Here is a 25,310-nt window from a genome sequence, read left to right as displayed (position 1 = left end):
ATCATCAACAAGGTAAGTAATAACAAGTGCTGGAGAGGTTGTGGGGAAAAGAAAACCCTTATACACTGCTGGTAAACTGGTAAATTGATTTTCTATGGAAAACATTATGGAGGTTCCTCAAAAAATTAAAAATAGAATTACCATATGACTCAGAAATCCCTCTTCTGAATGCCTACCTAAAAAAATTGAGAACATTTAGTCATAAAGATATATGTACCCCTGTGTTCATCACCACATTATGCACAATAGCCAAGACAGAGAAACATGTCTTTTTTGACTGATTATTAAATAAAGAAAATGTGGGGTGTGTGAGTGTGTGTGTGTGTGTGTGTGTGTGTGTGTGTGTGTCTATCACACAATGGAGTATTACTTAGCCACAATAAAGATGAAATATTGCCATTTGTGACAACATAAATGGATCTGGAGAGTGTCACACTAAGTGAAATAAGTCAGATGGAAAAAGAGAAGAACCATTTGTTTAATATAAAACAGAAAGCAAAAAAAGTATTTTTCTATTGTCAATGAATTGCCACCAATTAAAACTGTGTGGAATATCAATATAGTTTTTTAAAAATTAATATAATATATTCCTGGGACGGCTTTCAGACAGGCATCCTCGCCTAACCCTGACAGTGGTTCTCGATTCTGGCTACACATCCAGATATCCTACATGTGGCACCCAGGCCTGTGTCTGTGTAACAAGCTCCTCGGTGATTCTACCCAGGTGCAGCCACAGTCGAGATCCATGAACTCTGGGATTTTAGACCTTAGTCTTACTATTTGATATATTTCACACACACCAGATGACTTTTCATTTTTATAGTTTTCTAAAAGCAAAAATAATAATCCCAATCAAGTCTCTTATACAAGAAGATAATTCATCATTTTTAACCAAACGATTGTGACAATAGAGCATTAATACAATACTGAATATTTGGTCTACTGCTGGTCAGCAGAAGCCCTGAACACATCTCAGGCCATCCTCACTGCCACACAATATCTAGGCTCTAGGTTCCATTTCTGCAATGGAGATGTCTAGTGCTCTGCTAGAGAATGACAGACAGATGTTTTCATCCCTGAGCTTAGCTATTTAATCACTCCCTTGAACTGGTTATTTTGGTAGTTTCTGTAGGACTAGGAGCTTTTATTCGAAACAGCAATAGCCACTTACTTACTGGCAAATCTGAACTATGTAAGTATTCCTTTTATCCACAGCAAGCCAGGAGCGCTTGATAGAGAGGGCTTTTGGCTTCAGATGGGAGAGAAAATCTGGAACTAACTGCTGCGGAGGTAGTCCTCACAGATACCCTGCCTGTAGGAACTCTAAAAACATCAGGTAGAGCAGGAAGTCTAGTAAAACCATACATGAACAGGAAGTCTAGTAAAACCATACATCTCTGGCCTTGTACTCTGTTGTGCCACAGCACCCCTCTCCCTTTACACTGATAATCTCAGTCATTTTGCAGTTATGAAGTTCTCTTGATAAGGCAAAAGGAAGGGTGGAGAGAGCTAACGTGTTCAGAGAGGAAGCACCAAACGTGTGTATGACAGTGTGAATGTGCACATACGCCAAGTTTACAATACCGTTTTGGATCAACTGCATTTTCTAAAATGATAGTTTTATTGTAGGAAAGAGGACACAAAATTTTTTAGAGTGTTATTGCCGTGAATATCTAATCAGTATTTTCCAGGACAGTTTTAATTGCAAATATCTGGATGATTGTCTCATTGTACATTCTTCACCATCTGATTTAGTCTTCCAATATTGGGTTTGGAAAAGTGACATATGGAACACTCGGGAGTTAAGATAAGTTCAACAGCTAGGTAAAAGCATTGGTGTGGTGGAAGGAATGGAGAGATTATATCAAATCCTAGTCAACTCATGAATTTATCCTTCAGATATGTTTTATGTAATATAAGTTCCCAGAGCAGTGTTACCTGAACCAAGTTAGGGAGGATGAGAAAGTCCAGGTCATCTTGCCAGAGGAAGAAAATTTACATTTAGTTTTCAAGGTTAAGTCAGGGGTAGCTAAGTGGGCTGAGAGCTGGACCGAAGTTTCAGTCAGTGAGAGAGCATGAGCTGTTCAGGAAGTCACTTTAGAGAAAAAGGGAAGGAAGGAGAAGAGAGAAGACAAGAAGAGAGAAGAGAATCTGTCCAGGACTGTTCAACCCCACAACCACTGTCTCATCTTCTCTCACCTTGACTATTGCAGTACCCTCTTAACTAGTCTCTCTTTCTCAATCTCATGACTTCAAATCCAGATTGCATACTGTACATAGCAAGATGCTCCCCCAGAAACATTACAAGAGGAATCTAAATATGGCTGTTTGTGATCTGGATCCTTTCTGACCCTCCAGCCTCAACTCCCTCTGCTCTTCACACCACATAGCCCAGGACAGTGTCCCGGACACACCACACTGTTGTATGACTCCGTATTATACTGTTTCCTGTTCCAGGAATGCCCTTCTTCCACTGATTTACTTAACAAGCTGCTCTTCATTCTTCAAAAGATTATTCCCCAATGTGACCTCCCCCTAAGTTAATCACCGTCTCCTGGGTACATTTTTGGCTATCTATTTCTGCCAGTCTACTTATCACATTACATTGTAATGGCTAGTTTATACATTTGACTTCCTTACTAAAAACACAGGAACTCTGTCTAAAACATTTGAGGGTGGGGTTGTTTGGGAGAGGTAATCTTTCTTTAAAATGACTAATATAATGCATGCTTATTGTCACAAATTAAATATTAAGGTAGTGATAAAGAGTTAAGTCTCCTCATATTAATTTTCCTCGAGTTCTAACTCCCCTTCCTTTGTAATCAATGTTTACAATTTATCTCTATCCTCATACTAAAATATATGGGAGTGGTCTCTTTTACAAAAATTATATCCTACTCTATGCATTGCTTTGCAACTAATTTTTAAAACATTATATCATAGTATTTTTCCAAGTTCCTAGGGTGACTTTTGGACAGGCTTAGATTTAAATTGATTCTTTAATAATGTTAGATATGAGATTAAGAGACAAAGCCCCAACTGAACAATTAGAGATATATCACAAATTTGTCTCTGCTTTCCAGCAAACAATTCAAAAGGGAAAATATAATCAATTTCACCATGTCTATAATTAAAATTAAAATCAATTCAGTTACTCAAAAAGCAAATTTTCTTAGGACTAGTCCTTAAGAAAAATTTATCCTGAACTCCTGATAAAACAGCAGTTTATAATGAGTAAAGTGTCCAAAAACAAGAGTACAATAGACATAGAATTACTTTCTTTTCTTTTCTTTTTTTTTTTTTTTTGGTGTTTTAAAATAACAAAATTTATTCTCCCATAGTTCTGGAGGCCAGAAGTCTGAAATTGGTATCACTGGACTGAGATCGAGGTATCTGAAGGGCTGTGCTCTCTCTCAATGCTCTATGCTCTTTCCCTTTCTAGCTTTTTGGTGACTCCCAGCCTAGAATCACTTTCAGAAAATGGATTATCAGTCATAATATACCACACCCATGAAAACATTATAGAGAAGTTTAATTATAAAAAATTGCACATATTGTTCACCCCCCCCCCAAAAAAAGAAGAAGAAATTCTGTCATTTTGCTACAATATGAATGGAACTTGAGGGCATTATACTAAGCAAAATAAGTTAGGCAGAGAAAGACAAATGCTGTATGATCTCACTTATATGTAGAACCTTAAAAAAAAAAAAAAAAGCCCTCATAGAAACAGAGTAGAATAATGGTTACCAGAGTCATGAGGGTGAGGCAAGGGGGATTTGGAGAAAGATGCTCAAAAGATATAAACTTCCAGTCATAAGACAAATAAGCACTAAGGATGTAATATACATCATGATGACTGTAGTTAGCACTGTTGTATGTTGTGTAGAAAAGTTAAGACAGTAAACCTGAGTTCTCATCATAAAGGGAAAAAATTCTTTTTTTTACTTTCTCTTTTTTTTGCATTCATATGAGATGATGGATGCGAACTAAACTTATTGCAGTTTATATTATTTTTTAATCATTTCAAAATATATGTAAGTCAAACCATTATGTTGTACACCTTAAACAGTGATGTATATCAATTATATCTCAGTAAAAACTGGAAAAAAGTTAATTAAAAACTTTTGAAATAAATAAATAATGAATAATTCCACAGGAAGACAAAAAAAAAAAAATGGTCTAATGGCCAAGGAGTATGTTTATGAAAGATTAGATATGAGAACAGCTAGAATTTCCTGACTTATGGCCCATACCCACCCTTTCCCACTCTCACAAAAAAATTATATACAAAGAAACAAATGAAACTAAATATAAGGGAAATGCAAATCAAAAGCACAATGAGATACCATCTCACACCTGTTAAAATGAATATTAGAGCCTAATAAGACAAGAAATAATGTGTCTGAGAGGATATGGGGAAAACAGAATACTCGCATACTGCTAGAGGGAATGTAAATTGATATAGCCACTATGAAAATTAGTATGTAGGTTCTTCAAAAAATTAAGACTAGAGCTAAGCAGGGTCAGGCCTGGATAGTACTTGAATGGGAGACCACGTAGGAATACCAGGTGCTATAAGCAATAGCAACGACAAAAAAAAGACTAGAATTACCACATGACCCAGCAATCCCTCTCCTGGGTATCTACTCAAAAAATTTAAGAACACTTATTTATAAGATATAGGTACTCCTGCATTATTTGCCACATTATTCACAATAGTGAAGACATGGAAACAACCTAAGTATCCTTTGACGAATTATTGCATAAAGAAGATTTTACACACACACACACACACACACACACACACACACACACACACACACAATGGAATACTACTCAGCCATAAAAAATGATGAAATATTGTCATTTGTGACCATATGGATGGATCTTGGGAGTATCATGCTAAGTGAAATAAGTCAAATAGAAAAGGAAACCATATGATTTCACTCATACATGGGATATAAAACAAAAAGCAACAAATGGACAAACAAAACAAACAAAAATGCAGACTCATAAGTACAGACAACATATGGTGGTTATCAGAAGGGATAAGGGTGGGGAGAGAATGAAGAGGATAAAGGTGGTTACATATGATGATGGAAGGAGACTGGACTTTGGATGGCAAGCACAAATCAGAGTATACGAATGTATTATAAAGTTGTATACATGAAATTTACATAATGTTATTATTAACCAATGTCACTACAATAAAGTTAATAAAAAAAGAATGCAAAATGCAGTTAAGTTTATGCATATCTGAATTTTTCAGGGAACAATGCTTATATAGATTCATCAGATTCTCAGAGGGGTTTGTGGCTCAAATCTTGGAACCACTGTTGTTGAAGAAATATACTATCTTTACGTCTTCCCACAAATTTCATTTCTTTCAAACAAAATTTTGATAGTCATTTGTTCACTCAACTAGCCCTAGTTTCCAGCAAAGATCCTAGCACAACGTAGGCTTTCAATAAGCATGTACAGGGTAAGTGAAAGTTGAGCAGGAGAGAGTTTAGGTTCACAGTGGCTGAAAGGACTTGAAAGTGATGTCTTCTCTGTGGCTCTAAAGTCATCTGGCCTGAGGACAGTTGAGGACTCTGCCGAAGAAGTGATCTTGAATAAAAAGTGGGTGAGAAAGTGCCCAAGGGAAAGGCCCAAACTTTCCCCAAGAAGTAATTTGTAAATTCCTCCAGTACTTAGATAAATGAATGATCAAGGGCTCAAAGTTCCTCACCATAGATCAAGATTACCATAATTTTAGTGGCTTTTACATCACTTGCCTACAGGAGTATGTGCCAGCATATCAAATTATGTGTGTATGTTCAATAGCAGTGGTTGGCAATATTGATATACATTTTTCTTTTAAATGAACTGATCACTCCTTTAGCTGTCATCTTGCATCTGCCACTGAAAAGAGAGAAGACAAATTGACTCCATTTTTCAAATTCAGCAGTTATTTATTTGGTTAAGCACAACACATTTATCTCTGCTAGTTTTCATATGGCAGCAAGAGAGTCAAGCCATCCGGTTGTAAAACTAATTAATGGAAACAATCTTTCAATTACTAAACTGGCAGGCTGACACTGCTGATTAGATTATCACGGGAATAGTGAGTTGTGAAAAATATCATTAGAATAAATCCAGATTTTCATTTTATTGTTTGAAAGAGATTTAAGCAGCTCTCTAATAAAGAATTCTTTGTTGTTATTTGGCATAGCAGTAGATATAGTATTTTTCACTTTTTAGTTCTCATGACATGTAAACATGGCCCACGAAAGATGTCATTTTTAGAGTTTTGTTCAGAAAAAAATAGATAAATTGAATAAATAACCTTGCAAATTCTCTGCTAAGGAGTAGGAAGGAAAAATTTTGGAAAGTCTTTTCTGAAGCAAAGAAAAAGAAAGAGAGAAAGAAAAGAAAAGAATAAATAGAAAGGAAGAGAAAAGAACTATCCCCAAATAATCTGTACCTGTTCAGGAATATAGACACCTCCATGGTGATATGACTAGGAAAATTTATGACCCAAAAAATGAATCTGAAGACTATCCTTGAAACATGAATTTTCATCTTATGTTATGATTTGTTTTCCCTACTCTTCCTTCTAGATAAAACCCTGGCAATTTAAAGTGTTTTTTGTTTGTTTTGTTTTGTTGCATTAAAAAGAAGCCTCTAAAGGAGCACCATAGTGATTTCTCTTTAAAGATTAAAAGCCCATGGTACTCAAAATCTATTATACGTTTACCTCAGAAACATGAAAATTGGAGTCTATTTTGTCCTCTCCATTTAAAAGTAGCAAAGAGACAGAAGAAACATGAACTCCTTCAACATATACTGCTTAATCACATGTGTCCCTTTCAACATCCTTCTAGATGTTTTTAATGCCTCTTGTTCTTTTCTTTTACAAGAGATTATTTTGTACAAAGCTTTTATATAGTGAATTGTTCATTGGAAAAATATTTGAGGAAAAGTACATTATGTATACTAAGAAATGGCTAGCTAAGTCTTTTATTCCACAGTCAGTTTCTGAAACACTTTCAGTCATGAAAGGGCAAAGAATTATTCCTAAATAATTTAATCCTAAATGTTTACATCTGTCAAGTAATTGTCATAAAAATACCTATCCTTATGATGTTACTACAAGAATTATATAAAATAACCTTTATAAATGCTTACCATAGTGCCTAATACTGAGTAAGCATTTAATGCATATACATTGTTGTAATTGAAAGAAGATTTGTATCCTCAAGGGAAAGGATAATGAAATGGGAAAAGAGGCCAAGTATTCAAATAATACAAGTGTAGTAATATAAAATAATAAAAGTTGGCTGAACAATGACAATAGTCAACCTTTGGGCTCAGAATTTGAAATCCATGTTATTGAAAAGGCTTACTTTATAAACGATCTCTTTTTATGGAAGGATGCTTTAAGTGTTAAGCAATATAACAACCTAAAAAGAAAATTCATACAAAATGACCACATAAAGTGCTTCCTTAGTTACTTTAACTTTCTTTTTCCAGCTTATTTTTGCAATAGTGATAAAAAAATACAGAGAATAAAATTGTACCATAGTTCATACCTATGTGGCAAAAGTGATACATGAAAATCAAAACACAATCAGGAAACTGAACAAAGCTAAGTATTACAATCAAATAAAACCAACAAAACATAGTTGATGTTCAATAAATGGATCCCATTTAGGCTTACATCAGAATTAAATACTTGAAAGCAGTATGCACTCTATAAATATTTATTAATTTGATTTTAAGAAACTCTGTTAATATCTACATTGAAGGTATATAGGACAGAAGTGTTAATCTCCAATAGGAAGTTTAAGTTATTACTAGGATATGCAATTAGAAAGAATCAAACTGGTCTGATTAGATGACATTTATGCAAATGATACCATCCAAGAGGCTCCTGATCTCAGATTGAGAGTTTTTAAGAGTATCCCAAGACTTAATCACAGTGATATAGGGGTAAATTCAAGGAAGTGTGACAAAATTGTGATTCTAGCTAAGTTTAAACTTAGTAATTATGCGGTACCCTGTCTGAAAAAAATATATACATAAGAGGACTGGACTGCACACTATACAATGAGAATTAGACAAAATTCTATTCTGTTCAGAGAAGGAAACACCCTGATTATCAAAGTAGAGTGTTCCGTCTCTGTGTTAGCTGTGGATCTATAATGAGGAAACATGGGTCAGATTAATGTAATTTCCTGTCACTCATCATCAGCCTCATTCATCCAAATCCATTTATTAATGTGTCATGATGAATACAACGAGGTTGCCCAAGTGCAGTTAATGACTCCTTCCTGTTAGGAATTCCAGAGTCTTGGGGACCCTCAGTGTTAAGCAATATAATAACCTGCCTTCTACCGGAAAATCTAAACATACTCCTCATATCAAGTATCTTTGCTTTTAACTTTATTTTTAGGTTTCACTTTATTTCTACTAGGTTTCTGCTACTCTACGCAGCCCCTACAAATCTTTATTCTAATTGTCTCTCCATTTCGGTTTTATCCTGAGTGCTAACTTTCTAATTTCTTTTGTTCAAAAAATTATCCATAACTGAATTATCCAGTCAAATTTGTACAAATTCATTGCCTGATGATTCCCTCTGATTTATGTAATGCCCCAACCATTTTCCAGAACTTGATAGTTTCTACTACTACTTTGTAAACATATAATTATCTATAACAATGCAGTTTTGTCTATCTCCAAATTGTACTCATCTGGGTATTTCTAGAATGGATAAATTCATAAACACATTTCAGGAATCCAGGAGTCTCTTAGCATCTATACTAGGTCTTGACATGACATGAAAGTAACGTTATAGTCAAAGGCTATTAAAGTTGTATCAGTATAATACAAAAGTCAAACTGAGGAGCCTATTGCTGGCCAAAGATGTGATCTGAGCATCCAGGAGAATAATAACTGCAGTATATTAAAATATATCAAAATATTATTATGAGTTTATAAAACTTTAAAAATCCATTGGTCTCCTTTGGAAAGAGCTAAAAAAAATTATTTGAAAACTAGTAAAGGAAAAAAATCAAATATTTTCTATATAAACTGTACTAATAATAACCAAGGTGTAGATGAAAGAAAAACTCTGGTAGAATAATTCCAGCTAATAAATTAAGAAGAAATGACAGACTTCTGCTTCCAGACACGATGAAGTGAAAAGAATTTTGTTTGCTCTTCTAACATAAAGAAATAATAAACCAGACTAAATATACAAAACAATAGTTTCAGATGTTGGACGATAGGTAGTAAAGAGCAGTGATCTATGAGAAAGAAGAAAGACACAGTAAATGGGCATCATGTAGAACTCTCAAGAAGGTATCATCTTAGTAGTGGAGCTAAAATAATTTTCTACTAAAAGACCCATTCTAACAAACAAAAGCAAGCCACAAAAGGAACAAACTGATTCTAGGTAACTTTATGGCATAGGGAAAAAAAAAAAAGTTCAACAGTATTTAAAAGAATACAAAGGAAATATCTAGCACTCCTAAGTATAGAAGTCACAATGTTTGGCATATAGTCAAAAATGATAAGGCAAGAAAAGAAGCAGAAAAGTATAAGCAAAAACAGAAAAAAAAATCAACCAACAGAAATAGTCAAAAATGATTTAATGAGCAGATAAAGACCTTAAAACACTTATTATAAATATACACCCTATGTTCAAGAAGGAGGAGGGAAACAAGCATATTTGAAGAAGTAAATGGAGGATATAAAATATAGACAAATAGAACTTTTAGAGGTTAAAAATACCTCTAAAATGAAAATTACACTGGGATTGAAAATGTACTAGATATTGTAGAAGAAAAGACCAGTAAACTTAAAAAGAAAGAAGGAATTACCCAAAATAAAGTACAAAATGAAAAAAGACTTATGATTGCAAAATAGGTATGAGTAGCTACAAATATAGGAATTCATCTAATGCAGCTCTTTTCACCCAACACTGAGTTTCAAATCACTGGTCAAGAAACACACCTTCCTTAAGTCGGTGTCTTAGTCTGTGTGCTAGGTACCAGGAACCCCAGAAATTGCTGCCTTCCAGGAGAATCTCGACTAAACTTGATAAAACTCATATGGAGGTGGCAGCAGACATTTAGTCATGGTCTAGAAGAAGAGGATGAAATATTACAGGACTTTCAATGTTCTATTGAAGAATCTAGAGCAAACTTTGAACTAATATTAATAATTAATAATAATCTTTATTATCAATTCTTTCTTAACCAGTGTTCCCAAGATACTTCATTTAATCATTTTCTAATTATGTTATATATTGCCATTCTATAAAAATTTATACAATATAATCATTACTTTTTTATTGTTAAATGCATGAATATACATACAAAAACCATGCTGGGTCTGGCACGTCCTCCTCTACACGTCCATGTTGGTAGATGTTCAAACTTCATTATCTTTTTTTAGACTGTGCATTTTACATAGAAAATGCCTCGATAAATATTGAATTTGGCACTTAAGGAGAGGAAAAATGGCACTAGTTGTTTCCCTTAGCAAGCCAAAATTAACTTTACTTTTATGAAATATATTATATTGAAACAATAGCCTCTCCTTGAGCAAGAATAAAAATTTGCATTGTCCAAGTACAAACTTGCCTTGCAAAATAAAGACTGGGTTAGGGTTTAAAACTAGGTGATGATTTATAAAATGGATAGTCAGTATTTAAAATGCAGTATTTCACTACATAATAAATTCTCAAATTGTGAGGGCTGTTTACCCAGTTAGTTGCTTAAGCATGTAGGCCCTCTGTGTAGTCTTCTAGCTATTTTATTACCCCCCACACCCTTTAACAAGGAATCAACAATGGAAGTAAAGAAAGAAATGAAACCCAGTTATCAGCAGCTAAGGTTCACAGGTTAGCACTGGAAGATACAGGATTAATGGGTCTATAAGGACTATGAATTTCCTGCCTTTGGATTTGTTTACCACATTTTCCCTGACCTCATTATCATAGACAATTGAAAGTTACTTATATGATAAAATAAAAATTAACCAAAAATTTATCTGAGCCAACACAAGACAATATATTTAAATTACACTTTAATTTTTTAAGAAACGAAATGCGTAGCCAAACATCTCTGCTAATGATAAACCCTAATCTCCTGTGATTTTATCTGTTTTAGAACTCATAATCTGTCATTCCCTGTTTTTCATTCTAAGGAAGCAACAGACGGTACATGACAGCATTGATCATGAGCAATGAATCATACTATCCCTCCACGATTGACCATAGCCTGGTTACAAAAAACTTTCTTTCCTGTCCTATTATGTTAAACAGCATGGAGAAGTTTACCCTTCTAGCAAAACATGCAAGATAGCATATATTATTTTGTCTTTTGCCTTATTCTTGTGTACTGTCTGCACCCTTACAGAGGATTTAAAGGTAAAACACCTAGACAGCTTTATGCATTTCTACAGGAGTTGACCTTTTCCATACCACTTTTCAAGCAGTCAAATGATCTTTAATAGTCACAAAATTTTCCCCTGTTTTGAAAGCTTACTCTGGCTTCTCTTACGGCACCTTCACTTTCATGTAGCTAATGTATAAATGTATAAATTTTGTGTGAATGCCCTTGAAATCCAACTGGTAGAAGACACTGGTTTATAAATAAAACTTATGCTTATTTTCTTTTTCCTTTATGTGAAATCTTCTCTAAAAGGAAATAATGAGTCTTGCTGAGTAAAAATCCACGAACAAAATGTACAAAGTTCTATGTTCTAATGAAAGCATTTTAAATGAGTAAGATGGCATGAGAAGAGAAAAAAAATATATAACCCAGGTTGCTGAACCAAATAATCAACTAAGGAGTTCTCTCTAAAGCACCCAGCATGCACTTATGGAGCTGTCAAGCAACAGGGATTTCAGCAGGATTCTTTCTGCTTAAATAAGCTGAACTTCAATGAAACTTGTATGAAACAAAGCTATCAGAGGCACTCTACCATGACACACATAACATTTTTTTAGCATTGAAGTTCTTGTTCAGATAAGTGGTAGTTATGGTCTCAAATTCTTTGTTGTTTTAATAAGATAACCTAAAGAGAAATGAGTCATAATTGAAATTTTTAAAAGAAATTGGTTTGAAACATATTAGATCTGAAACTAAGCCTTAATGAAATCTTATTAAGTGTGCCTTAGTTTTTAAGATGAATTCATCCTTGATTTCATGGCCTAGGCTACAATTAGACCATCAGTCATAAATTATCTTTTCCCATCATCTAGGTTGGTATTCTTTTTCTTCACTGGAGATTCCCTATTAGGCTTAAAGTATTTACTCACTGTTTCCAGGATAGTAAGATGTTAGGAGACTGACCATTTGGGGCTGACAGAGTAAAGCCCTTTAAATGTTAATGGCCCATAATATTTCGGTAACTTCTGACTGCCTCAGGGGAACAAAGTAAAATCTTACCAAAATTAGACCATTCCAAAGCACTCAGATATATCTGGGTTTCTAAAGTTATCAGCCACAGTATAATCAAATGTTTCTCATCACATGGCCTCTTTCATTGTGATCACCCTAGTAGATTACCACCTAGACTGCCTACTCTAGTATCATCTAAACTTCCATCATTCTTTGACATCTAGGTCACTCATATTCCCAATCTCCTAGCCACCCAGCTTAGTTTGGGGACTCTCCTTAACCAGCCCTTCTAAGGCATCTCCATCACTACTTCACAAAAGGCTGCATGCTGTTTACCCATTGTTGCTCAGAGGTATGGGCCATCATTTCCCATAACTCAGATAACAAAAAGCCCCAAATAGTTAGGAATTCAACTCAAGAGGCCTCATCTGAGTTGATCCTCCCTCTCTGACTGTCCATTTAAGAAATACCTCCTGCCACAACTGATGAGCAGAATAATCCCTTCTTTCTGAGGAATGCAAAACAAAAATCATTTCTAACTCTCATTTTGTGAGCTGCAGAAACTGGATCCAATATATTTATTTGGAACTAGGCTAAGGATTGTCAAACATTTTGTATAAAGAACCAGGGAGTAAATATTTTAGGCTTCGTGGGCCACATACAGCATCTGTCACATATTATTCTTTGGGTTTTTTGTTTGTTTATAATCCTTTAGAAACATAAAGACTGTTCTTAGCTCCTGGGCCATACGAAAGTCCACCGCCTAGATTTGGCGCATGAGCTATAGTTTCCCATTCCTGTTCTAAGCATCGTTCTCTTCATGTTTACCAACTGTTATGAACTGAATTGTGTCCTTCCAACATTCATATATTAACAGTCTAACCTCCAATGTCACTGCATTTGGAGACAGGATCTTTAGGAGGTAATAAGGTTAAATGAGGTCATAATGGTGGGGTCCTAATTCAATACAACTAGTAGCCTTATAAGAGAAAGACCTACCCCTCTCTTCTCTCTCTCTCTCTCTCTCCCCCGCCCGCCGTCTTTCTCTGCCCCTCTCTCCCTTCTCTTTCTTCACTTCTTTTCCTTTCTCTCTCTCTCCCTATCTCCCTCTTTCCCTTTCCATGCACATGCTTTGAGGAAAGGCCAAGTGAGCAAGATAAAGTGACTACCAACAAGCCAAGAGAAGATGCCTCAGATTGAAAACTACCTCACCAGTACCTTGATCTTAGACTCTCTAACTTCTACACTATAAGAAACAAGTTTCTGTTGTTTAAGTCACTCAATCTATGGTATTTTTGTTACAGCAGTCAGGCAGACTAGAACACCTACTAATCCCACTAGAAATTAACCACATAGCATTGGGTACCTACAGCAAGCAGGATTTTTCATTCAATTTGAACAGACACCCACTCCTAACATATCTGTCAAGAGATTAGTAATAGGTTTTTATCAACTCCAGTTATAAAAGCAGCAGACATAATAAGACCCAAGTTTCTCAATGTCATTCCCTACCTCAGATGCAAAATTTACACAAAAATCTAATGTTCTACTATCTCTTATAAATATTCTAGAGGATTCTTCATTATATTTTTATAGAGACAAAGATACAGCATCCAGACCTTCTTTAAAAGAAAGACTTAATGCCCGATCATGGGAAATGAGATCAGTGGAAAGCCCCCTGATGACAGTTCCTTCAGAATCTGCATCAGCTGGAGAGAGTAGCTTCTACCCAGATCACACCCATTCCAGAGAAGCCTCCATGCTGTAACTAAACAAGGTATATGGCTAAATGTCAGGCCATTTTGTCCCAACACAGACAATCCTGTTTTATTCACATCTTGCACCCACTCCATCTCAGCATCTGCTTTTAGAGAATCCAACCTATGACCAAGTCTTAAAGTCTATCTATGGTAATTCAATTATTCAATATGCTACACTAAATTAAGTCTTTTTTCCCAATTGGAAACCAAAAAATGAAATTTCCATTTTCAGAACTGTGTGCAACATTTTATGTTATTCCAGTCAACCTCTTACATTTTGAATTGTTTTCAGATTAAAGTTTTTGAAGAATAGTAGAAACTAATTGTGATCTTATTTCTGTGTTTTATAGGTTTCTTACCCCTTTAGAAGTCCTGCTTAAGATTCAAGTTTTGGCAAAGCCCCCAATCATTTTTGCATCCTCTAAGGTATTTAGATTTTTCAGTGTGCCAGTGTCTCTCTATCAATCAGTTCACTCTACTCTCTACTATGGGCTTTTCTAAGACATAAAATCTTTTAATGAATTGTGCTTTAATACGAGGCCATAGACTCGCATTGAGGGACAATATAATAAACAATCCTATGAAACTTATCATCGTGTCTGATGTAAGGATATTGTTAAGGATATTCAGTATTAAATTACACAGCATCATCTTCATAAGGCCTTACAGGAGAAAATGTATTTCTTGTCTCAGCATCTGGATAGTGTTTATCCTAAACAATTCCTTTTATCATATATAAATCTTGTAGAGCTCATCATATGAGAAGGTAGTCTAGCATAGCAGTTAGAGTGATCTGGACAGCTTCATGACCCATGTCTGCTTCCTACCAGCTCTACAATGTGGATGAATTATTTAACTTTTCCATACTTCAGTTTCTTCATCTGTAAAACAACGAAAATAATTACACTTTCCTCATGGGGTGATATCAAGAACTAAATGAGTTATAGCTAATACTTAAAAAGAGTCCTAACACAGACCAAGAACTCAATAAATGTTAAATCACAATTTCCTTTAAATTGGACCACTTAAGGCTATTTCATTGGGTATATTTTGTGTTCTCTGCTCATTTCCCAACTCTTCTTACACTTGGTTTTCACTTTGCCTCAACTTTTGGAACTTCCTCCTTTTCCAATGTACAATATTCATCATGTTTTTCTAATTATGAAATTAATAAATCTACAATGTCTAAAAGCAACAACATGGTCGGACCTCGAAGGCATTAGGCTAAGTGAGGTAAGTCAGACAGAAAAAGATAAATGCTGCATGATATCATTTATATGTGGAATCTAAACTTATAGAAATAGATAAAGTGATAGTTACCAGGGGAAGTGGGGAGATGTTGGTCAAAGGGCACAAATTTGCAGTTGGATGATGAGTAAGTTCTGGAAATCTAAAGCACAACATGTGCTTATAGTCAGCAATACTGCATTATATACTTCAAAGTTGCTAAGAGACTAGATTTTAAATGTTTACACCACAAAATGAAATGATAATTACATGACGTGATGGAAGTGTTAGCTAACAGTACACTGGTAATCATATTTCAATATGTAAATGCATCAAATCAACACATTTTAGGCTTTAAACTTATACAATGTTATATTTCAATTATATTTTGATAAAATCAAATAAAATTTTTTAAATATTGAAATCTACAATATTAATTATTGATAATAAATACCATTTATTGAGCAGTTGGTATATGCTAAACTAAATGTTTTGCATATATTAGCTAATTTAACCCTCACAGAAACCATATTGCTCTTTTCTTCATTTCACATATAAAGAAATTAAGACATGAAGTAACAGTGTCACTTAAGCAAGGATCTTACAGCTGGAAAGTGGCATTCAAACCCATATCTACTTTACAATTTCCCCATCCTGAGACAACTACTAGAAACATTTTAATATATTTTCTTCGCCTGCATATTTGTGCATCAGTGTGTTTTGATAGAGACATTTTATATAATTTTACATTTATTTAAGTTGTCCATGTCATCGGTTAGTATTCAAAACAGGCTTTTATTGCTACATAATACTTTACCTTATGCTTATACCAAACTGTACCTAAGCTAATTATCCCCATTGCTTTTGCCAATTTTGGTTTTTTGAATAAAATTTTGACACACATTCTTATACTTGTGGAGTTTTACGTTCTGTCTGATTACTTTTCTAGTATAAAATCTTAGAAGTGGAACTACTGACTAAGATATATGAGCATTTTAAAGCCATTATTAATATTTCTAAAATGTCTTCAAGAAGCACTGATCAGCTTATTCTTGCACCGAAGTCCAAAGAGGTTGCATATCATCCCCAAGGTAAAATTAAAAAGAAACATTTTAAATTCCATGTTTTTTATTGGGATTTTATTACACTGATAGGTGCACTTAGACGAAAGAAATATCTTTTCAACCAAAAATATAGTATGTCCCACCATTTATTCCAGTTTTTTTTTTTTTTTGGAATTATTTTGGCCTTTCTTCATATAGATCTTATGCATCTAGGGTAAAATTTATTTCTAGATATTTTATAGTTCTTTTGTTTGTAGTGATTGTTTTCCATTATATTTTAAACCTGACTTTCTATTGTATAAAGAAAAGCTATTTAGTCATTATCGTTTTTTATTAACATTTAACTTGTAACAGAAAATCTTATTTATTTCTCATAATAGTTCTATTCTCTGTTAAAGATGCCAGTCTGAAGATCAGTAGACAGGCAGATGTTATTGTCAAGGTGAAGTTTCCTGGTCCTCTCTCCCTGTTCCCTGCCCTTGGATTTGGTTGGTCCATAGTTCCCTGGAGCAATGGTATACCAACTGGTGTGAACTGCATGGGCCCTGCCCCCTTTCCCCTGCAGAGAAGCTATGCATGGCAGTGATGAAGACTTCCCATATTCAGACCCTCTCTATCCATGAAACCCTAGGCGATTTGCTTACCCTCTCTGTGCCTCTGATCCAGAAAATGAAGACAATCATGGTATTAACTTCACAAGGTAGTAGTATGGTCTTGTATGAGTTAAGGATGGTAAAGCTCTCAGCCCCATACCTGCTGCATTGTGTGTGTTACACAAGCATTTACTGACATCAGCTTCATTGGTTCTGTGCTCCAGCAGCACTTGGCTTCTTGAATTCCTCAAATGTGATACACACTCTCCAGCCCCTAGGACGTTACACAGGGACTCTCTTTCACAGCACTTATCACAATAGGTAATCATATATGCATTTGTGTGGCTATTTGCTTTCCATCTGCCTTACTGCAGGTGTAACTCCCATGAGGTCGGGAACTCTGTTTTGTCCCCACTGTACACTGCATAACGAGATTACAGAGATGATCTCCAGTGGATGCCCAATAGATATGTGTTGAACATTGAGTAAATAAATAAGAAGCCCAAAGAAGAAAATGTATCTAAACAATTTTTTAAAGCATCACAGGAATGTGGGATTAAGTCTCCAAGTTTCAAGTCTGTTCCTCACCTGCTACATCATATCACAACCATCAAATCTCAATTTCGCCTAAAACCTTAGAAGTATGCTTTTACATACTCCCTTCCAAAGTGCTTCAGAAATCATACTGCAGAAGTTAACACATCTTTTAGAGAACTATATAAATGTATGATAGGATCTCGAAGGTACTTCATTTATTTCTTCTTTGGAATCGTAGATACTATGAATGAAAAGCTCATCACATTGAAACGGCCAGTAGTAAATACAGAGTTTCCAGAATGAAACTTCTTAGCAAATGATACAGGACTTTGAAATCTAATGTTTGTCCCTTTAGGAAGAAGAGACAAAACTGCAATAGGCTCAGTGTACCCTAATGGTACTGTTATTTTGGTTTAGGGAATGCAGTTTGCGATGAGGACGTACTTACAGAGCAAGGAAATGATGTTCTATGGGCAGTGTGCATGAGATTTTTCACATTACTAGTATATTATCACTATTTTCCTATAAGGAAATTAGTACCCTCGTATAGCAATGATCAGATGGCTAACATTGGAAAAAACATTTTGAACTGCTCTGGGAAAAGGTTTTATATAACAATATTATTCAAACCATTACTGTAAATAAACTTAGAGGGTCTTATAAACCTTCAGTTCACAAAGAAAGCAAGTTTGACAAAGGCTCTGTTGAGTTAGTGACTTCAGGGTGTATCACCGCATCTGTATTATTCAATTCATTCAAGCGTACAACTTAGTTATATGTTTTCATTTATATATTCACCTCATGACTTTGCTGCTAAAAGTGGGGCTTCAGACCAGCAGTGTTTGCATTACCAGAAAGCTTGTTAAAAATGCAGACCAGAAGATCACACCTCAATGGAGATGTACCAAATCTGCATTTAACAAGATCACCAGGTAGCTTGTATGCACATTAAATTTTGAGAAGCACTGCTGTAAATAGTTTTACTAAAAGCAATGAGAATTAAATGCATAATTTCAGTACAAAGAAGAAATACAATGCTTATTTTAAAAAGGTGTATTTGTTAAACAACATGCAGGAGATGGTGATCTAGAAGCTGGGCTCAGTGGAGTCAGAAAGACTTAACCGCCAGCTCTGCCTCTCACTAGCTGCTGCATCAAACCCTCCTTCTCCCCAACTCACATCCTCTGGACCTGTCTTTTCACTCCAGTAACTGTTGTTGTAACCAGTGTTGCCTGCCTGCAATCTGGGGGCATGTCAGCTATTCCAGATAGCTAACACTTTCCACCCCGGTCTTCTCTGCTGCCCCTAGGAGAGATGCCTTTGGAAACCTAGTCAATCATTGTGAAATGTCTACAATAGGTGAAGCGAGAATTCTCCCCACATGGGAGAATTCTCCCCACATGGGGCAACGCTTGCCCAACGCTGAACTACAGGTGCAGTCAAATATGAGGTGGATCCTCCAAGGCCTCTCAGAGTGCTCCTAGCAGGATCTGCCCCAGTAGCCAACAGCAGTGACTAGCTGCTTCTTTAGAGAATTACTTTATACTCTATAGAGAGTATCTTACCACATATGACTGATGTTTTAATTTGCAGTTGATCACCAAACTCCTTCATTGAAACAGCATATTGATTTTACTATCATTATGTTGCTTTACATAATAATATTTAACAGATACTGTCTTCAGGATACTGCACACTTTAAACAACTCTCTCATAACATTTCTGAGAGAAAGATAAGCTTATTATCTTTTTATGGATAATCAAGCCAGAATAAAACAGTTAAATAGTTTTTCCCAGTGTGGTAGTGAAAGCTGATATCAATGCTAAATTGATGACTCCTTCTCCTGGAATAATCAAACTACACTTGTCTTCTTTTTTCTCTTTGTGATCACATTTAGTTTTATCATAACAAAGCAACTTGTATACTTTTACCATTTAAAATTGAGAATCATCATTCCTTCCCTGTGAAACAAACAAACAAAAATTTAAGAATAAACTTGAACAATATTACAATAAAGGTCAATTCTGAATAAGATCTTACAGGTTCTGCTGATTCTCCCATTGAGTGGCAGGACTCAAGTCATCATTAGAAGAAAATTTTATTTTAAACATGTCATCTTAAACAGCAAGGATGTCTATAAAATATTACAGTTAAACATGCCAAAGAAGCTATGCTGTCAAAATGCCCATTTAACCCATCCAAACATGTCTAACCCACCCTTTGCTGACCTTCTATAACTTCATTTTTTAGGTTTTTTTCTTATTTTTAAACAAGAGAAAAAAGACAAATACATGTTGGTAAATGCTAACTGTCCATATTCACACAGACACAGTGTAATCTCTGAGCCCAATATGTAGAGAGAGAGAAAAAAAAACTGAAACTCTTTGCACTACTACACAGGGGACTAGAACCTTCCAGCTTGCAACTGAGCTAAGGGAACAGAAGTTTTTTCTTTTTTCCCACAGAGCACGGTGGTGTCGATTCCATGAAGCTTTTGTTGAGACAGGAAGAGATGAAAATGAACTTGGAATAGAAAAGGGCAGAGATTCTTTTCCCACCATATTCTGCTCAAGTTATTTCCACCCAAATAAGGTGAGAACCACAGTGCAAAGAGAGAAAAGAGACCTCAAAAACAGGGCATCTCAGTTCAAGAGGGGGAAAAAAAAAACCTGTAATTTGCTCACGAGGACTAGAGAAAACTTTAAAAGGTTGAAATCCATCAGTGTTCCATAAAAACATGGCACGCTTCACGAATTTTTATGTCATCCTCTCACAGAGACCTCGCTAATCTCCATATCATTCCAATCTTCATATATGTGCTGCCGGAGCGAGCACCACACCTTTCTCCTTTATGAAAGTTAGCAGTATTTCCAAATTCACTGATTTGGGGAATGACTTAGTAGTGTCAAGTAAAACAAAGTATTTGCATAGTACCTGAAAAAAATCATTTTTGAATAAAAATTTTCATCAACCCTGAAACTTGATATCCCAAATTTAGGATATTAAATTCACATGAATTACCTCCATTTTACCATAAGTAAATTACCTGTTGATATTCCTTCCATTGTCATTTTTGGAATTGTCATTAGTTGGTTTATGCTTTAAGATCAGAGTGGCCCCTAGTGGTGCACTTTTCTGCTCAGCATCATATTTTCAACAGGTACAAGTTGAAAACTCGTTGATTATTCATTACAATGGCAACGTCATGCATGAAAAAGCCGACCACCACCTCCATAAACCTTGTACACATAAGAAATCAGTTCTTTTGGAAGTTGAAATCTCATATTTTAAAAGGGTATAACAAAAATGTTTTCGACAGAACAGAAGCTCGTGTTAAATATTTACTGACAAAGTTCTAAAATGAAATGTAAAGTGAGATGTTTCTTCCTAAAGAATCAGGAAACATAAAAGACATGCTAATAATATGATAATGACCATCCCAAGGCAATAACTCAAGAATTAACTGTCTGCAAATAATCTGTGTAAGCAGTATCTTGACTTTAAGGTTCTTAAAAATGCAAGCATGGAGATGAGGAAGCTAATCATACTAATTAACTCACTGTGCCTTGTAACAAATTGATTTTAAGTAAAGGAACAGGCAACTAGAGAAAAAGGCCAAAATCTAAATTAGTTAATCCGAATAGAGTATAAATACTCTCAGAACTCATTTGCCCTTTAGAATGAAAGAATTAGAACCCGGATGGTAGGAATGGCGATCACTATGCAATGACAGGCTGGAATTGCCATTTATAATACCGTTTTTAAGTCTGCATTCCGATTGGAGTGTTTACTGTATTTGGTCAGCAGAATGTGACAAATTGACATAAACTATCCAAAACCAACCCCACCCTCAGGGAATTAATATAATGTAGGACTCTAACAAGTTCTATTAGCTTAGTTTCTGATTAAAAAGTGTTTCTGGCCAGAAAGCTATGTATGTTAGGTCAGGACTGCCAACATTAGTTTCTAGACATAAGGTGTGGATAGGAGTCTTCTACACACCTGATATCATTTTACAAAGCCTACATCATCATTCTAATAACCGCTGATACTATTTTCAATGTTTAGGTAGTAAAAGCATAAAATAAGATAAAATAAGATTTATTCCTTACTCCTAGAGGATCTAGTTCTTAAATCTATCTATGCCCTTCTCACAATCTGTAACCTATTTTGCCACAGGTTTGAGCCTCCGTGTCTTCAGATACTCAGGTATAACTGGCTTAAATAATGTGTTTCCTTGCTGCTACTACTGATCTTTCCAGCTGCCATCCTCAATGCAGCCTTCCTTTCACAAAGGAAAGGATATTCTACATCCAGAGCTTCTGCTCTCACTCGCACACCTTAAAATCCCAGTCATAACCAGCTGCTGCCATCCAACAACCATTAAAAAAAAAAATTAGACTTGCCAAACCACTTGACTTCTGAAATCACCAGTGACCTCACCAAATTCAGTAGCTTTTTCTTAACCCTTACTTTCCAAAGTCTGTCTGCTCTATTTGGCATTATTGACTACCATCTCCTCAAAATCCTTTCTCCTCTTGGATTTCAGGACACTGCATTTCTCTGATTTTTCTCTCGTCTTTACAATTCCAGGGATATATATTCCAAATTTGAATACTCTCTACTTCTATTATATGAATGAGTACACTAGCATTGACCACAAGGAAATATTTTTTCCTTAGGTAAAAAAAAAAAGAGAGAGAGAGGGAGATTACAAGGGTTATGGGATATTCAGAGAGAGACAACAGTTAACTTTTAGCCAATTACATCTTTCTTTGTGTGTCTTCTGTAAGGCACACCCCACTCTGAGTAGCTAGATATGTGGCTTAAATAGGAACGTGGAGATTCGAAGGACACAGGAAATGTCTGGCCTTCTGAGACCATATGATAAATTTTAAACCCTTCCTGATCCCCTAGATGACCTACTAACAAGTACTACATTGGGTAGACTACATTGATTCATAGCCTCTTTCAATAACTTAAATTATTTGTTTATAACAATATCATGTGCTGCATCTATGATTTCTCGTCAACAGGCTTTTAATTTTACAGTTTTAAACTGTGACACCATGAGGAAATGCTCTGATAGTTTTTGAAATGATCAGATATCTGTTTGACCAAGGTACATACTCTAACCAAGTATATTTTTAATATTATTACAATTATAAATGATATGTCTTTTATTTAAGTATTCAAATAATCAGGGGAAGCCTCTCTCTTTAAAACAATTAGAGGAATCTTTTGAAAGCATCAGTTTGATTTCATCAGATCCTGTAAGCCAGATATCTCAGAACTGAAATTCAGAGAATCTTTAAATTAAATGAGTGAGCTGGTTATGAAAATATAACACTCTACAAAACACACCAATGATTCTGTTTAGGGTTTTTTTTGTTTTGCTTTGTTTTTTAGTAACGGAGGTTGATTAAACCTTAAAATGATAATTCTAAAGAATCCCCATGGAAGAGTCAAAGTAGGCCTAGAAGACATGATACTTCAATCAAATAGGAACAGCTCTACCGGCCATCTAGAATAAGGAGAAACGAAAAGCAGTGCACGTCCTAAACCTACCTCGCTGTTTGCCTGCGTCCCTCTCCTCTCCTGAGCCACATTTAAGATGACAGTTGATGTTGGGAGCTGCGCCCTTGGTCTCTCAAGCCCTCAGGCTGTGAGAACCAAACCCATGATAAACAAGTCTTTCCGAGAACTGGCTGACCACCGAAGGTGCTGATAGGCTTCTGCTCTCCCCACCCCCACCTCGTACTTCCCCCTATCCTTACCGCTCCTCACACCACCAGCTGAAGACCAATCATATTGCAACAAGTACCCTTTGCCTGCCCCCCTTTGTTCTTGCCGTATAAATATGTTTGTTATCCGAAAATAAAATTTGAGGCTTGATCAGAACACTGTCTTGCCTCTGCTCCTTTTTCTCCGCCCGTTTTTCTTTACAGGCTGGGTCTTCCTCGCCGCCACGAATAACAAGTCCCGTGGGTCGGGACAAGTGGCGCCCAACGTGGGGCTCGAGGCACAGACCCTCGCCGAGACGGACCCCTGGATAGACCCCTGACGCCCGGGCCCCCCATTACTTTGAAGTTTGAGGACTGCTTTCACCGCTCATGAGAGTTTCTCGTCCTTGGTAAGTACCCCCTCGTCCATCTCCGAGAAACGGGCCACAAATTGTCAAAGGAAGCGGTCTTTATAAGAGACCTTAAGGAATCCCTTAGAGAAAGAGGAGTTCGAGTTAAGAAAAAGGATCTTGTAGAGTTTTTTATATTTGTTGATAAGGTTTGTCCATGGTTCATAGTCAATGGGCCAGAAATACACCGCAAAAAAATGGCAGAAGGTAGGGAGAGATCTAAATGATAAATTGCATCGAGAGGGACCTGATGCCGTCCCTGCTACTGTTTTTTCGTATTGGGGACTTATTAGAGACATAGTAGAGGCAGCGTCAGATGACCCAGATAAACAACAACTATTGTCGGTTGCAGAGTACTGCCTCCGGCCTTTACCTCGGGCGACTTCAGTCGCCTCCATCCCCGCTGAAAAACCCCCCTCTAAGTCTCCCTCAGTGATAACAGACATGACCGATCATTCACCGACCGCCCCCACGGGTTGTTTGTACCCCCCTCTCCCCAAAGAACACCCCCCTTCGGAGGCCCAAATGACACTTCCTATGATTGCTAAAGATCCGGGGGATACTCCCCTGGACCCCGGAGATGCAGCCATCTTAGAGGATGAGGCTGCACGACATCATAACCCAGACTGGCCTTCAGCGCCCCTACAGAGGCCCCCTCCATATGTCTCCCAGTCCTGTACCCTCGCCCTCCTGCCCCCTATGCTCTCGCCCTCTACGCTCTCTGAAGCTGAAAAGAGGCTCTCAACTCAGATTATAAAGGTAAAACAAATTTTAAAAATGTCCGCTGAGCTAACTTCCCTACAAGCTACCCTTCAAAATGCAGTCTTTGACCCTCCCTCAAAACCTTCTAAAAAGATAACAAATAAAACACCCAAAAGTAAAAATTTAACCTTTCCCGTCCTTACTCGGTCCACTCACGCTAGTCCTCCCCCTACTTCCACCTCAGAGGCCACCTCAGAAGCCCCCGCTACGGACTCAGAGGACGACAATGAAAATGCCCAAGAAAACGAAAGTGAGGATGAGGAACAGCCCGCCCCTACTACTAAACACAGGGAATTTCATAAGTTACAGTTTAAAAATTTAAAAGAACTAAACATGGCTGTTAAAACATATGGGCCTAATGCTCCTTACACCCTGTCAGTTTTAGAAACCCTGTCTCGTGGTGGTCAACTTCTCCCTACTGAATGGTTCCGCATTGTTCAGGCCGTGCTTACCCGTGGACAGTTTCTAACATGGAGGGCAGACTTTTTAGAACGCTGCCAGTCCACGGCGGTCATTAATTTAAGAGACCCCCGTTCCCCCTCTGCAACTTGGACCTTTGAAAAACTTGCCGGACAGGGAAAATATACAGCTGAAGCTAAACAAAGGCGCTTCCCATCTGCCCTCTTGTCACAAACTACAAGTGCTGCCCTTGGCGCTTGGCGAGCACTTCCCATCTCAGGAGCAGCCACCACCCCACTAACAAAAATTATTCAAGGACCCCAAGAAGATTATAGTGAGTTTGTCAGCAGACTTTTAGAGGCAGCTGAGAGAACGCTGGGAGGTGAGGCATCCAATGATAGATTAGTCAAACAATTGGCCTATGAAAATGCTAACGCCT

At 36.4% G+C, this 25,310-nt stretch overlaps 1 non-coding gene across 1 annotated transcript; it reads right to left on the bottom strand.

Annotated features, from left to right (window-relative positions):
* Positions 1-20,308: 20,308 nt before the first annotated feature.
* On the bottom strand, positions 20,309-20,412 carry LOC118601089. Its single transcript, XR_004950189.1, has one exon. It is a non-coding gene; the product is annotated as a U6 spliceosomal RNA (small nuclear RNA).
* Positions 20,413-25,310: the final 4,898 nt, after the last annotated feature.

This window comes from Rousettus aegyptiacus, unplaced genomic scaffold (genome assembly GCF_014176215.1).
Source record: "Rousettus aegyptiacus isolate mRouAeg1 unplaced genomic scaffold, mRouAeg1.p scaffold_m13_p_3, whole genome shotgun sequence".
Taxonomy (NCBI): Eukaryota; Metazoa; Chordata; class Mammalia; order Chiroptera; family Pteropodidae; genus Rousettus; species Rousettus aegyptiacus.
Note: the sequence above shows the minus strand (reverse complement) of the source record. Positions and strands in the feature narration are given on the sequence as shown.